A 13,245-nucleotide genomic window follows, 5' to 3' on the forward strand; every position below is an offset into this window, starting at 1 on the left:
ATGGTATGACTTTGAATCTATAACCAGACACACTTTCATCCCCCCAATTTGTGCTCATTTACTGTTTTTTATATTTTATGCATGAAGCTAAATTATTTTTACCCATGGATTAAAGTAAAATGACACAATGATACCTGAATCCTGTTCAAATAACATGAAATGGAAACTGCAAAATTGTTTTGCAAAATTTTACAAGGTAAGAAAACTTGAGAGGCATTAGCTTTCTCATTGGAGACAGACATTCTTGTATCAAGTAAAGTCTCAGGAAAAAGAACCATGTGTGACTATTTTAATGCAACCTCTTGGTTGAAATATAATGATTAAAAGTAGTGTTTATCTTGTTGATAACTGAGAGGCAAATATTAAAAATTTTGTTTTGAGATGAAGAGAGTTCACATGATAAATCTCTGGGATGTGAACTAAACTGGGAGCGCACCAGGACCATTTCTAAGACATACAGTTAATTAGGGTTTGGGTAAACAGAATAGCGTTCCCCATTCCCTAAAAAAGATACTTACATCCAAGTTCTTAGATACTGGAAATACATTACAATTCATGGCAAAGAGAATATAAGGCTGCAGATGGGATCAAAACTGCTGATATGCTGATGAAAAATAAGAAGACTATTATGAATTATCATGGTGGGTCCAGTAGAAGCATAAGCGTCAAAAACCATGGAAGAGTGAAGAATAAACCGTATCAAAGTGACAGATCGTGAGAAAGACTCAATTGGATATATTTTTGTTTGTTTTAGTGAGTCTTTCCACTTCAGTACATGTTTTACTCAATTCACCTGTGCAAATGTGATTCATTTTATATGCTTGTCACTGAATTGGGTGCTAAAAATAAAATGAGAGAACATAAAATAATAAAAATATGATTTCTAAAGATGGAGGGCAAAGGACATTAGGAATACAGTGTGCACCCTATACAAGCATGATTGCAAATGTAGTCATTGCATATATATATACACATATATATATAATTATTTGGTTTAGAAAATAGTGCAGGAGGTACATTATTAAGAATTTATAGTCAAGGTTAATCAAGAATAAGTGAGTAAAATAAAAATAATAATGACATTAATAATTTCAAACACTGAATAAAGAACATTGATGATATGAAGTCAATTTGTTTTTCTTTTTTTTTTTTTTTTTTTGAGACAGAGTCTCGCTCTGTCCCCCGGCTGGAGTGCAGTGGTGTGATCTCGGCTCACTGCAAGCTCCGCCTCCCGGGTTCCTGCCATTCTCCTGCCTCAGCCTCCCAAGTAGCTGGGACTACAGGCACCCGCCACCGCACCCGGCTAATTTTTTTGTATTTTTTGTAGAGACGGGGTTTCACCGTGGTCTCGATCTCCTGACCTTGTGATCCGCCCGCCTCGGCCTCCCAAAGTGCTGGGATTACAGGCGTGAGCCACCGCGCCTGGCCCTCAATTTGTTTTTCATATCTACAAAATATGTTTCTTCTATGCCATTAGGATGAACACAGTTTTCACTTATGTTATCTTTTAAAAAGTATCAAGCTAGCATTGGAATCTCAGCTAACATTTTCCTTCTTCTCTTCCACATTTTTACATTCTTTCAGGATCACAGGCCTAAGACCCATGCCCTGGTCACCAGTCATTTGGCCTTTGTCCACCTAGTAATGCTCTTCACTGCAATGGAGTTTTTGTCTCCAGACATGTTTGAGTCACTGAATTTCAGAATAACTTCAGATGTAAAGCTTTGTTCTATGTGCACAAGGTGATGAGGGTCCTCTCCATCTACACCACCTGCCTCCTGAGCATGCTGCAGGCCATTACCATCAGCCCCAGAACCTCCTGGTTAGTGAGATCTAAACATAAATTTACAAAATATAATATCCTGGGCTTATTCGTTTTTTGGTTTAGCAATTTGTCTTTCAGTAGTGACATGATAATTTACACTGTAGGTTATTACAATGACTCAGATAATTTTGAATATCAGCAAATATTGCACACTTTTCCCAGTGAATGTCATCATCAGGGTGCTATTTCTTATGCTGTTGTTATGCAGAGATGCCTTCTTCATAGGAATCATGTTCCTCTCAAGTGTATACATGTTGATTCTTTTGTCCAGGCATCAGAGGCACTCCCAGCGCTTTCACAGCAGCAGCCTTATATTAAGGACCTCCCTAGTGAAAATGGCCACCAAGACCATCCTCATGCTGGTGAATTTCTTTGTGCTCATGTACTCAGTGGACTTCACCCTCTCATCATCCACAGTGCCGTTATGGGTATTTGGCCCTGTCATCTATGGTGTCCACAAGTTTGTGGTCAATGCCTATGCCACTGTCAGTCCTCTGGTGCTCATCAGATCTGATAAAAGAGCCGTCAATATTCTGCAAAAGTTTCAATGGAAGTGCCATCTATTTTTAACAAGTTGGTGATAAAATTTTCTAAAAATTATTTCTTCATAATCAATTAAATTATACAAAAAGCACATAACTTTCTTTCTGATTTAAATAAAATATGTGAATTGTACTTTTATAATATCTCAACATCTTTTAATTTTTTGGTGCCAAGAACTATGTGCTTTCCTCAATTCAATGTCCACTATGATTTTGTATTCTCAAGGTCTGCCTCTTACCCCTTCATTTTAATTTTACCTTTATACAGGAAAACGTTATTTTCTTCTCTAGTACACTCTTAGGTGGCTCCTATTGGCAAACAAACCTCTCAGTTTTAATTTTTGAAATTATTTTAATTTTTCTTCTTTATTGAAGATATTTAGCTACATTCAAATTCTAGCTTGAATAAAAAATTTTTAAGCATGATTTTAAAATTTGTTTTTAATTGAAGATAACGTGTAAGTTTATTATGTACAAATGATGTTTTGAATTACATATAGATTATAAAATGGTTAAATCTAGCTAATTAACAAATGCATGATCTAAAAGTTATTATTTTTTGTGGTGAAAGCACTTAACATCAACTACTTTTCCATTTTTCAGGACTGCAACATGTCATAATTAAGTATGGCCGCCAGGTTGCACAACAGAGCTTGTAAAATGTATTTCTTCTATCTAATTGTAACTATGTTTCCTTTGACCAACACTTTGCATCCTCCCCACTAACCAACCCATGCTCTGGTAAACACCATTCTACTCTCTACTTCTAAGAGATAAGCTTGTTTAGATTCCACATTTGAATAAATTCCTGTGTTTTTTGTCTCTCTGTGTCTGGCTTATTTCACTTATCATAATGTCCTCCAGGTTCATCTATGTTGTCTTAAATGGTAGAATTTTATTCTGCCATTCATTTTGTTATGCCATATATTTGTGGCTAGATCGCATTTCATTGTGTTCACATACCATGTTGTCTTATCCATTTATCCTTTGATGGACACTGTGATTGATTCCATATCTTGGCCACTGTCAATAGTGCTGTAATAAACATGGGAGTGTAGCTATCTCTTTAACATACTGACTTTATTTCTTTTGGCTATATGGCCAGTTGTAGAATTGCTGGAACATACAGTAGTTCCATTTTTAGGCTGAGAAACTTCCATACTTGTTTTTCATAGTGGCTGTATTAATTTGTATTCAAACCAACAGCGTATAAGAGTTACCTTTATTCCACATCCTTGCCAACACTTGTTCTCTTTTGTCATTTTGATTATGGCCATTCTAATTAAGATAAGGTAAGGTCTGGTAGTTTTTGATTTGCATCTCCCTGGAGGTAATAAACACAAAGATAGAGAAACTGGGAGATACAAGAGGACAGAAATGACTCAGTGATAAACACCATGGAGTCTCACCCACAATTGGCACACTCTGATCCTCTAACCAAATGACAAGCCACAGTCCAATAACTTGTTTTAAAGAAAAATGAGAAAAAAAAAATCTCTAAAAACAAGGACAGGCAAGGACAGTGTCCCCCTTTGGGCGCAACAGCTGGTTTTATGTGATAATTACAGCACCTCTTCTTGCAAACATTTGTGTAAATGGAGGATTTTACTAAGGATGATGGACATCTAAGGTTCCCAAAGTTAAGAACTTTTAGTATTCCCAAATTGGTCTTCTTGTATGCTAAATTAGAGAAGTTAGGTTTCGGAATCATGGAAAATAAATGAGGGTTGTATTTTAGCTGGCACCTAAAAACATCCAAAAGTGGAAATGATAAACTTACTTAGAAAGGTAACAAGAAAATGTTTGAAACTACCTCAGAATCAAAGAAAAGTAGCAAAATCAGCTTCTAAAATCAGGAAGGTGCCAGAAACTATCTTCTTTTTCTTCCCCCGAAGCTCTGCTTTCTAAACTTCCTTGCCTGGATGATTTCATTTTGTTTCTCTTTCTCCTCCCCATATTCCTTCTTAAACCACAAAGGGTCCAGAAATAGCTACAGAAGAAGAAAAATAGTAGTCATTTCTTTTAAAGCAAAACCCACAGAAGAATGGGTTCAAACATAAGATATATACTTTATACCAAGTCAGAATTAAGTGCTCCAATGTTTGGATTTCCTCATCTGACTCATGACACCTTAAGTTTGCCAAGGAATTCCAAATAATGCTTAAGACCAGTGATTCAGGGTTTTCAAACCAATATCAGCTAATTGACTTACTAGTCCTCCAAAACAAAGCTGAAGAATGCTACAAGGTAGCGAATTAGAAACAGCTTTAGCAGATTTTAACAAACTAAAGTGCAAATGGGAGAGAGAAGCCTAGGCAGTTTTGCAACTGCCTCTGTGGGGATTTACTACAGCTATTCCCCTAATCCTACAGACTGGGCAAAATACAACAATGTAGTATATATCCCAGCAAAACCATACCTGATTATTATATCACATTTATTTTCGTTTTTGTGAATATACAGTAGTTGTGTATATAAATGGGGTACATGAGATACTTTGATACAGGCATGCAACGTGTAATAATCACAGCACGGTAAATGGGGTATCTTATCTCCTCAAGCATTTATTCTTTGTATTACCAAAATTCAATTATATTATTTCAGTTATTTAAAAAGGTACAACTAAATTATTATTGATTATAGTAATTGTCAATTATTGACAATTGCAGTGTTGTATCAAGTACTACTGTTGTGCTATCAGTACAAACTGTGCTATCAGTACAAATACTACGGTTGTGCTATCAGCACAAATACCCTGTTGTGCAATCAAATAGTACCTCTACCTCTTATTCATTCTTTTAAACTATTTTTTGTACCCATTAACCATCCTCACTTCCCTGCATGCCCCTACCAAACTGCCCCCCTACTATGCTTCTCGGCCTCTGGTAACCATTCTTCTACTTTCTGTCTCCATGAGTTCAACTCAGTGGGATCCTCAGCTCCCACAAATAAGTGAGAACATGCAAAGTTTGTCTTTCTGTGGCTGGCTTATTTCATTTAATATAATGACCCTCATCTATGTTGTTACAAATGACAGGATCTCATTCTTTTTTTCTGGCTCCACTGTGTATATGTACCACACTTTCTTTATCCATTCATCTATTGATTGACACTTATGTTGCTTCCGAATCTTGGCTATTTTCAACAATGCTGCAACAAACATGGGAATGTAGACATCTCTTCAATATACTGACTTCATTTCTTGTGAGTATATACTTAGCAGTGAAATTGCTGGATTATATGGAAGCTCTATTTTAGTTTTATGAGGAATCTCCAAGCTGTTTTCCACAATGGTTGTACTAACTTACATTTCCACCAACAGTGTACCAGGCTTCCCATTTCTCCACATTCTCACTAGCATTTGCTGTTGCCTGACGTTTGGACAAAATTCATTTTAACTGGGGTAAGATGATATCTCATTGTAGTTTTGATTTGCATATCTCTGATAATATACCTGCTTGCAATTCATATGTCTTCTTTCAAGAAATGTTTATTGAAATATTTTGCCCATTTAAAAAATCAGATTACTAGATTTTTTTCCCATACAGTAGTTTGAGCTATTTATCTGTTCTAGTTATTAATCCTTTGTCAGATGGATAGTTTGCAAATATATTCTCCTATTCTGTGGGTTGTCTCCTCACTTTGTTGATCATTTCCTTTGACATGTAGAAGATTTTCAACTTGATGTAACTTCATTTGTCCATATTTGCTTTGGCTGCCTGTGCTTGTGGGTTATTATTCAAGACATTTTTGCCAATACCTGGAGAGACTTTCCTCAATGTTTTCTTATAGTTTTTAAATTTGAGGTCTTAGATTTAAGTATTTAGTCCACTTTGATTTGAGTTTTGTTTATGGCAAGAGATAGGGGTTATAGTTTCATTCTTTTGCATATAGATATCCAGTTTCCCCAGCATGATTTATTGAAGAGATTGTCTTTGCCCTAATTTAAGTTCTTGGCGCCTTTGCCGAAAATGAATTCAGTGAAAATGTATAAAATTTTTTTCTGGGTTGTCTGTTCAATTCCATCGGCTCATGTGTCTATTTTTCTGCCAGTACCAGGCTGTTACAGTTACTATAGCTTTGTAATATAATTTGAAGTCAGTTAATGTGATTCCTGCATTTAATCTGTGAATTGCTTTGGGTAATGTAGACATTTTAACATACTAACACTTTCAATCCATGAACATGGAATATCTTTCAATTTTTGTGTCTTCAATTTATTTTATGATTGTATTATAGTTTTTATTGTAGAAATCTTTTACTTCTTTGGTTAATTTCTATGTGTTTAGTTCTATTTGTGACTATTATAAATGGTATTTCTTTTTAATTTCTTTTTCAGATTGTTCACTCTTGGCACATAGAAATGCTACTGATTTTTGCCAGGCGCAGTGGCTCATGCCTGTAATCCCAGCACTTTTGGAAGGCTGAGGCAGGCGGATAACGAGGTCATGAGATCGAGACCATCCTGGCTAACACGGCGAAACCCCATCTCTACTAAAAATACAAAAAAAAATTAGCTGGGCGTGGTGATGGGCGCCTGTAGTCCCAACTCCTCAGGAGGCTGAGGCAGGAGAATGGCACGAATCCGGGAGGCAGAGCTTGCAGTGAGCCAAGATAGCGCCACTGCACTCCAGCCTGGGTGACAGAGTGAGACTCCATCTCAAAAAAAAAAAAAAAAAAAAAGAAAAAAAAAAAAAGAAATGCTACTCATTTTTATATCTTGATTTGTATCCTGAAACTCTACTGGATTTATCAGTTCTAGTAGTTTTTGTGGAGTCTTTAGGTTTTTTACAAATATAAGATTATATCATCTGCAAACAAGGATAATTTGTCTTTTCCCCTTCTATTTAGATGCCCTTTATTTCTCTTTCTTGTCTGATTGCTCTTGCTAGGACTTCCAGTACTATGGTGAATAACAGTGGTGAAAGTGGGCATCCTGGTCATGTTCCAGATCTTAGAGAAGGGGATTTCAGTGTTTCCCCAGTCAGCATGACACTAGCTGTGGGTACGTCATATATGGCTTTTATTATGTTAATAATGTTCTTTCTCTACCCAGGTTCATGATAGTATGTTGAATTTTATCAAATGCTTTTTTCTGTCTTAATTTAAATTATTATAAAATCTTCGTCCTTCATTTTGTTGATGTGATGTATCATATGGATTGACTTGCAACCATTCTTGCATCCTTGTGATAAATCACACATGGTCATGAAGAATGATTTTTTAATGTAATGCTTAAAGTTTTGCTAGTATTTTGTTGAAGATTATTGCATCAATATTAATTGGAGATATTGCAGTTTTCTTTTTTAAAGTGTCTTTGATTTTGGCATAAAGGTAATTATGGTGTTATAGAATGAGTTTGGAAGCATTCCCCATCTCTATTTTGTGGACTAGTTTCAGTTAGAATTGGTGTTAGTTCTTTAAATGTTTGTTAGAGTTCAGTAGTAAAGCCATAGAATACTGGGCTTTTCTTTACTGCGAGACGTTTTATTACAGCTTTGATCTCATTGTTATTGGTCTGTTCATGTGTTGTATTTCTTCATGTTTCAATTTTGGTGTGTTTCTTGGTGCTAGTCTGGCCCACTCAGACCTGCTCCATGCTCTCCATCAGACAGCTGGTGGCCCTTCTTGAAGAGTGAGTGCAGCAGGGACTAGCGGTTGGGCTGAAGCCCCTTGGCCTCATGCGGACTCTCCAATACTCATTGAACTTCATGGTGAGGGACAGGGGACCCACCCTGTCTCTCAGCGGGAAAGCAGGGAGTCCTTGTTCAAGGAAGCCCCTGGGGCAGCCGCAGGAGGCAGCCCTGGGACAAAGCGCCCAAGGCCCCCCTCGACCGGCCATCCTGCCTCCTCTGCAGGACCTTCTCTTCCCCTTTCCCTCCCTCCTGAGGTGAAAAGGAGGGGAGGAGGCCACGGAGCCCACTGTGTCAGGGAAGCCTGGCCCTTCCTTTCGAGCCTCCAGGGGACTCTCACGGGTCTCGCCCCTTCTCCAGGACCTGGAAGCTTCTTTCCCTGAAGAGCCCTGAGCTCCAGTCCCAAGTGTCTCTTCCCCATTGCTTCCTGTTTCTCCTTTCGCCTCCACCACCACCACCGCCAGGGGCTCACACTCCCTGCTTTTGGGCTTCAAATGTTGTACTACGTGCTTGACTCACTAGCCTGCTTAATCTTCAAAATCACTCTATCTAGAAGACATTCTAGGCTGGGCATTGTGGTTGATGCCTGTAATCCCAGCACTTTGGGAGACCCAGATGGTCTGACTACTTGAGTGTATGAGTTACAGACCAGCCTGGGCAACATAGCAAGATGCTGTCTCTACAAACACAGAAAAAACTAGTGGGGTGCTGTGGCACATGTGTGTAATCCCAACTACTTGGGAGGCTGAGATGGGAGGATCGCTTGAGCCTGGGAAGTCAAGGCTGCGGTGAGCTGAGATCACGCCACTGCACTCCAGCCTGGGCAACAGATTGAGACTCTGTCTCAACATAAAAATAAAAATAATGTAAAAAGTGAAATTGCCGAAATCACTCATTTAACCAATAAGATGAGCCACTACCTACCAGGGACAATGAAAGTTTAAAGGTGCCAAGAATTATGAAGGCAGTATTGAACTCACTTGAAATATGAACACCACATTGGGTGAATTTAGATAGGAAGGACAAGGAGCCATTCCTAGGAATATCATTATATATGGGAAAACACTGAAAAAAGACTCTGCAATGTTTGAGAAAATAATGGCCATAGAAAAAGATTTCATGGACCTTCCGGCTTATGAAAAAATCAACTGAAATTGCTTAACATTAGGTTAGAGCAATAAAAAGGAAAAATAAACCTTTATATAAGAAGATAGTTGGAATAGGGGACAGGAATGACCCATTTCCCGGTCTCTGCCTAGAACAGGGCTGGGGAAAAATCTGTGGTCATCACATTGACTGTTGCATAAACACATATTCTTTCTATATGTCATCATGGAGCAGGTGCTACAAAGACAAGGCAAGGAAAAGGAATAGAGAATATTACTGGGTGCTTTTCTGTAGGGTGATCAGGAAAGGACTCACTGAAAAAGAGACATTAGAGCAGAGCAAGTGTGAGAGAGAGAGTCATAGAGAGATCTGCGGGCAGAGGATTCCACGTGAGGGCAACAGACACTGCAAAGCCCCCGAGGCAGGGAGTGCTTGGCGTGTCTGAGGAGCCAGAAAAAGGCCAGTGGGGCTGGAATGGAGTGAGTGAGGAGTAATAGGGGCAGAACACATATAGCCTTAGAGATCATGGCTCTAGGTGTTTTGTTTTATTTTCCAATTTTTAAAATGGTGTTAAAATACACATAACATAAACTACAGTAGTTTAGCCATGCTTCAGTGAACAGTTCAGTAATATTAACACTCATATGGTTGTGCAACCATTACCACCATCCATCTCCAGAATTCTTTCCAACTTGTAAAACCGAAACCCTCTATCATTAAACAATAGCTCTCCATTCTCCCTTCCACCCAGCCCCAGGCAAGCACCATTCTACTTTCTGTCTCTATGCATTTGACTATTCTTGGGACCTTATAAAAGCAGAATCTATGGTATTTGTCTCTTGTGACTTATTTCACTTACTCTAACGTCTTCAGGGTTATTTTAATAACATTTGTCAGAATTACCTTCCTTTTGAGAAATGAAGAATATTCCATTATATGTATAGACCACATATTGTTTATCCATTCATCTGTCACTGACATTAGAGTTGCCTCTACATTTAAGCTATTAGTGAATAATTATGCTATGACCATGGATGTACAAATACTTCTTTGACCCTTCTTTGAATTCCTTTGTGTAGACACCCAGAAGGGAAGTGCTGGATCATGTGAGCCTCCACCCCACTGTCTGAAGTCGTCCTTGAGCCTCCACTCTGCTGTCCCCAGAGCTGTCACTGATGTTCCACCCTACTATCTGGGAGCTGGTCTGAGTCTGCACCCTGCTGTTCTTGGAGCCCAGAAAGCCCACCAGGGCCGGTCAAACTCCACCCCTCCCTTGATATTTCCTCCCAGGCATCAGCACTTTGGAAAAGCCATAATGTACCTTTTAATATCTAGGAAAGGTGCCTCAGGAAGGCATGGAAGGCATGGAGAGATCACCACCACCAGGTTATGGTGTCTCACCTGTGTCCACTGGCCCCATGCTGGCCCTTTAAGGGGTAAGAGCAGAACAGGCTGGGAGACTACACCTCTTTTATCAAAGTGGCCATAGATAAAGCCAGAAAGGGGACGGGAGAATGTGGTGCTGTGGGCAGGATGCTGAGGGCAGAGGCCCCTCCCCACAGGTGCTAAGCAGATCAGGCAAGGAGGAGCTTCCAGCCTCCATCCAGGCAGGACTTCTAACCACTGCTAGAGGCCCCTTCTTGGGAGGTCCTGTCCCAGCCAATGGCCAGCTCCAGAGACTTTTGTCCATTTTCCACAAGACGGACATGATGCAGGTGGCTGTATCTGGGCCCCAGAACTTTCAGGACTGAGCCCTGGTGAAGACAGGAGGGAGTTGTGGGCCCTGGATGTCCCTGTGCAGCCGATGCCTCTGGCTGGGACCATTCACCACCCAGATGCCTCCTCACTTGGTCTCCAAGCCTCACTGGTCACGTGCAAGGCCACGGGGCAGGGCTGGGATGGGTTCAGGGCTCCATGTGCTTCCTGAGAGGGATGAAGGGTTGCATCCCCCATAGCAGCCCAAGGCATAGTAGCCACTACTACCCCACTCAGTCTCAGTGAGCAGGCTTGTGGGGGATGTAGGGGCCTGGTCCTCCAGTGGCAGGTAGGCAGGCAGCAGTGCCTCTCACTCCTCACACTCCGCTGGCAGCATATCCTCCAAACTTGGGGCTCCTAGGAGGTGTTTCCATGCCCTCCTGCTCTCCTCCAGGTCACAGATTTCCAGGGACATGCTGAGCCACAGGTGAGCACTGCAGTGGCCCCTCGCACACTGAATTCCAAGGCTCCTTGTGAGGTGCTGGCACAGTCCTGGCTCGGCTGCACACCAGCCACGTGGGCCTCCATCCAGGTCTGGAGCAGAGTATGGGATGAGGGAAGGGCTCAGGCAGCATGATCAGAACTCACCCTGGGAGTGGTAACCTCCTCCTCAGCAGGCCCTCCCTCCTCCTCCAAGAAGCCCTCCTGATGTCCACATCAAGCAGCACCTGTGCCAGGAACATTCTGTCTTCCTTACTATGTGCTAGCTCAGCCTCAACATGGGACCCTGAGTCTCTTCGGTCCCCTCACTGCTCCCCTAGCACAGAGCCTGGTGCTCACAGCAGCCTGCACCAGGGTACAGATGGTGACATGTGCTGAGGACAGAAAAAACGCCTGGCAGCATGCAGCGTGTGTCCCAGGGCCTTTCAGCAGCTACAGAGACTGGATACGCCCACCTGAACAATTTTCTCTGTCTCTCTGTCTCTCTCTCTCACACACACACACACACGCACACACAGCATGACAGACAGGTGACACTAAGACTGGTGACTTTCAAGGTACTTGGGAAAGGCCAGCTGACCTGAATCCCTCTGTGGAGACATAGGAGACCTCTGCCTCCAAAAGGAAGCTCTTCCTTTGGTGGGACCAGAAGTATCCACCCAACGCACCACACACACACTACACCTTCCATCACTGCACTGCTCCCTGCCAGACCCCCACCCATGGGCCTGAATAATCCCTGGCAGATGCCCTGGTTCTACAGAGAAGGGCTGGTGCCTGCAAGTGGATGACACAGGTCAGGGTACAATCACAACCTCTGCCCCACTCAGCCTTGTCTTCAGCTGCCCAGGCTCTTGACAGTCACATCTGCCACTCCGAGGAAAGACGGGAACTCTGCCAAGACCCAGGTGCTCAGTTTTAAGCTTTAAATTATATTTTTGAACAACAATCCTAAGAACTAGGTCCCCTGTTGAAAGGGAAAATGGTTTTTTTTGCATAATATGCTGGCAATACTGTGTGGAGGGGATATCTCTGCCACACAGGGTCCAGGGAAGCCGCAGGACCAGGAAAGGAGACCCTGGTGTCACCCTACAAGGAAGAAGTTGAGACAAAGTTAATGTTAGTAGAGAGTTTATTTGAGACAAACTTCAGGATTGCAACTCCGGAGCATAGATTCAAGTTATCCTGAATATACACTCCAATTAGCAGCAGTTATGAGCCGATTTTTAAAGGCAAAACAAGGGGGATAGGGAAGGGGCAGATACAATTCCTCAGGAATGTTAGTTGGTTCATAGCAATGACACTCCTTAGTGATGGGCTGTACACTGTTAAGCTACAGGGTGCGATGTATGGCATCCGGTGTGACACTGTTAAGCTATAGGGTGTGGGGTATGGCATCTGGTGTGGCATTATGAGGTAAATTCAAAGCTACTTCTGGCAACAGCAGTATCAAGAAATGAATACACAGCTCAATGTGAGGGAGTAGGACATGACTGTGGTCTCATTTTAATGCCTCCTTCTGGACCTGATAATTAGAAACACTTGCATTTCTAAGATAAAAGTTATTTCCTGATTGCTGAAGACCCAGGTCAGCTTGGTCCGGACCCCAGGGACCTCATGCCTTGTGCCCTTTGCCCACAGTGAGAAGCCTGAGGGAGGACACTGGAGCCCACCTCCCAGAGCTCTCCCTCTGCCCCTCCTCCCACCCATGGGGCATGAACTGCCAGCTCAGCAGGGAGGGGAGGGTCTATGTGACCCCCAAGTAGTTCACCAATACATGGGCTGTAGGAGCCAGACAGGGCTCAAAGAGGAGGAAATGCAGAGCCCATTCCTGGCTCTGGTACCAATGTGTGACCCCAGGGGAACCGAAGGGGTGGGCAGACCAGGAGCCCAGGGTCAGTGAGGGTCCCAAGGGCAGCATCAGTGCCAGGGACCTTTCCCC

General features: G+C 41.8%; 1 pseudogene; it reads left to right on the forward strand.

The window, feature by feature from the left end:
- The first annotated feature begins 1,497 nt into the window (after positions 1-1,497).
- On the forward strand, positions 1,498-2,406 carry LOC102118426 (putative vomeronasal receptor-like protein 4; annotated as a pseudogene).
- The last annotated feature ends 10,839 nt before the right edge of the window (positions 2,407-13,245 follow it).

Source organism: Macaca fascicularis, chromosome 10 (assembly GCF_037993035.2).
Source record: "Macaca fascicularis isolate 582-1 chromosome 10, T2T-MFA8v1.1".
In the NCBI taxonomy this organism is placed as follows: domain Eukaryota; kingdom Metazoa; phylum Chordata; class Mammalia; order Primates; family Cercopithecidae; genus Macaca; species Macaca fascicularis.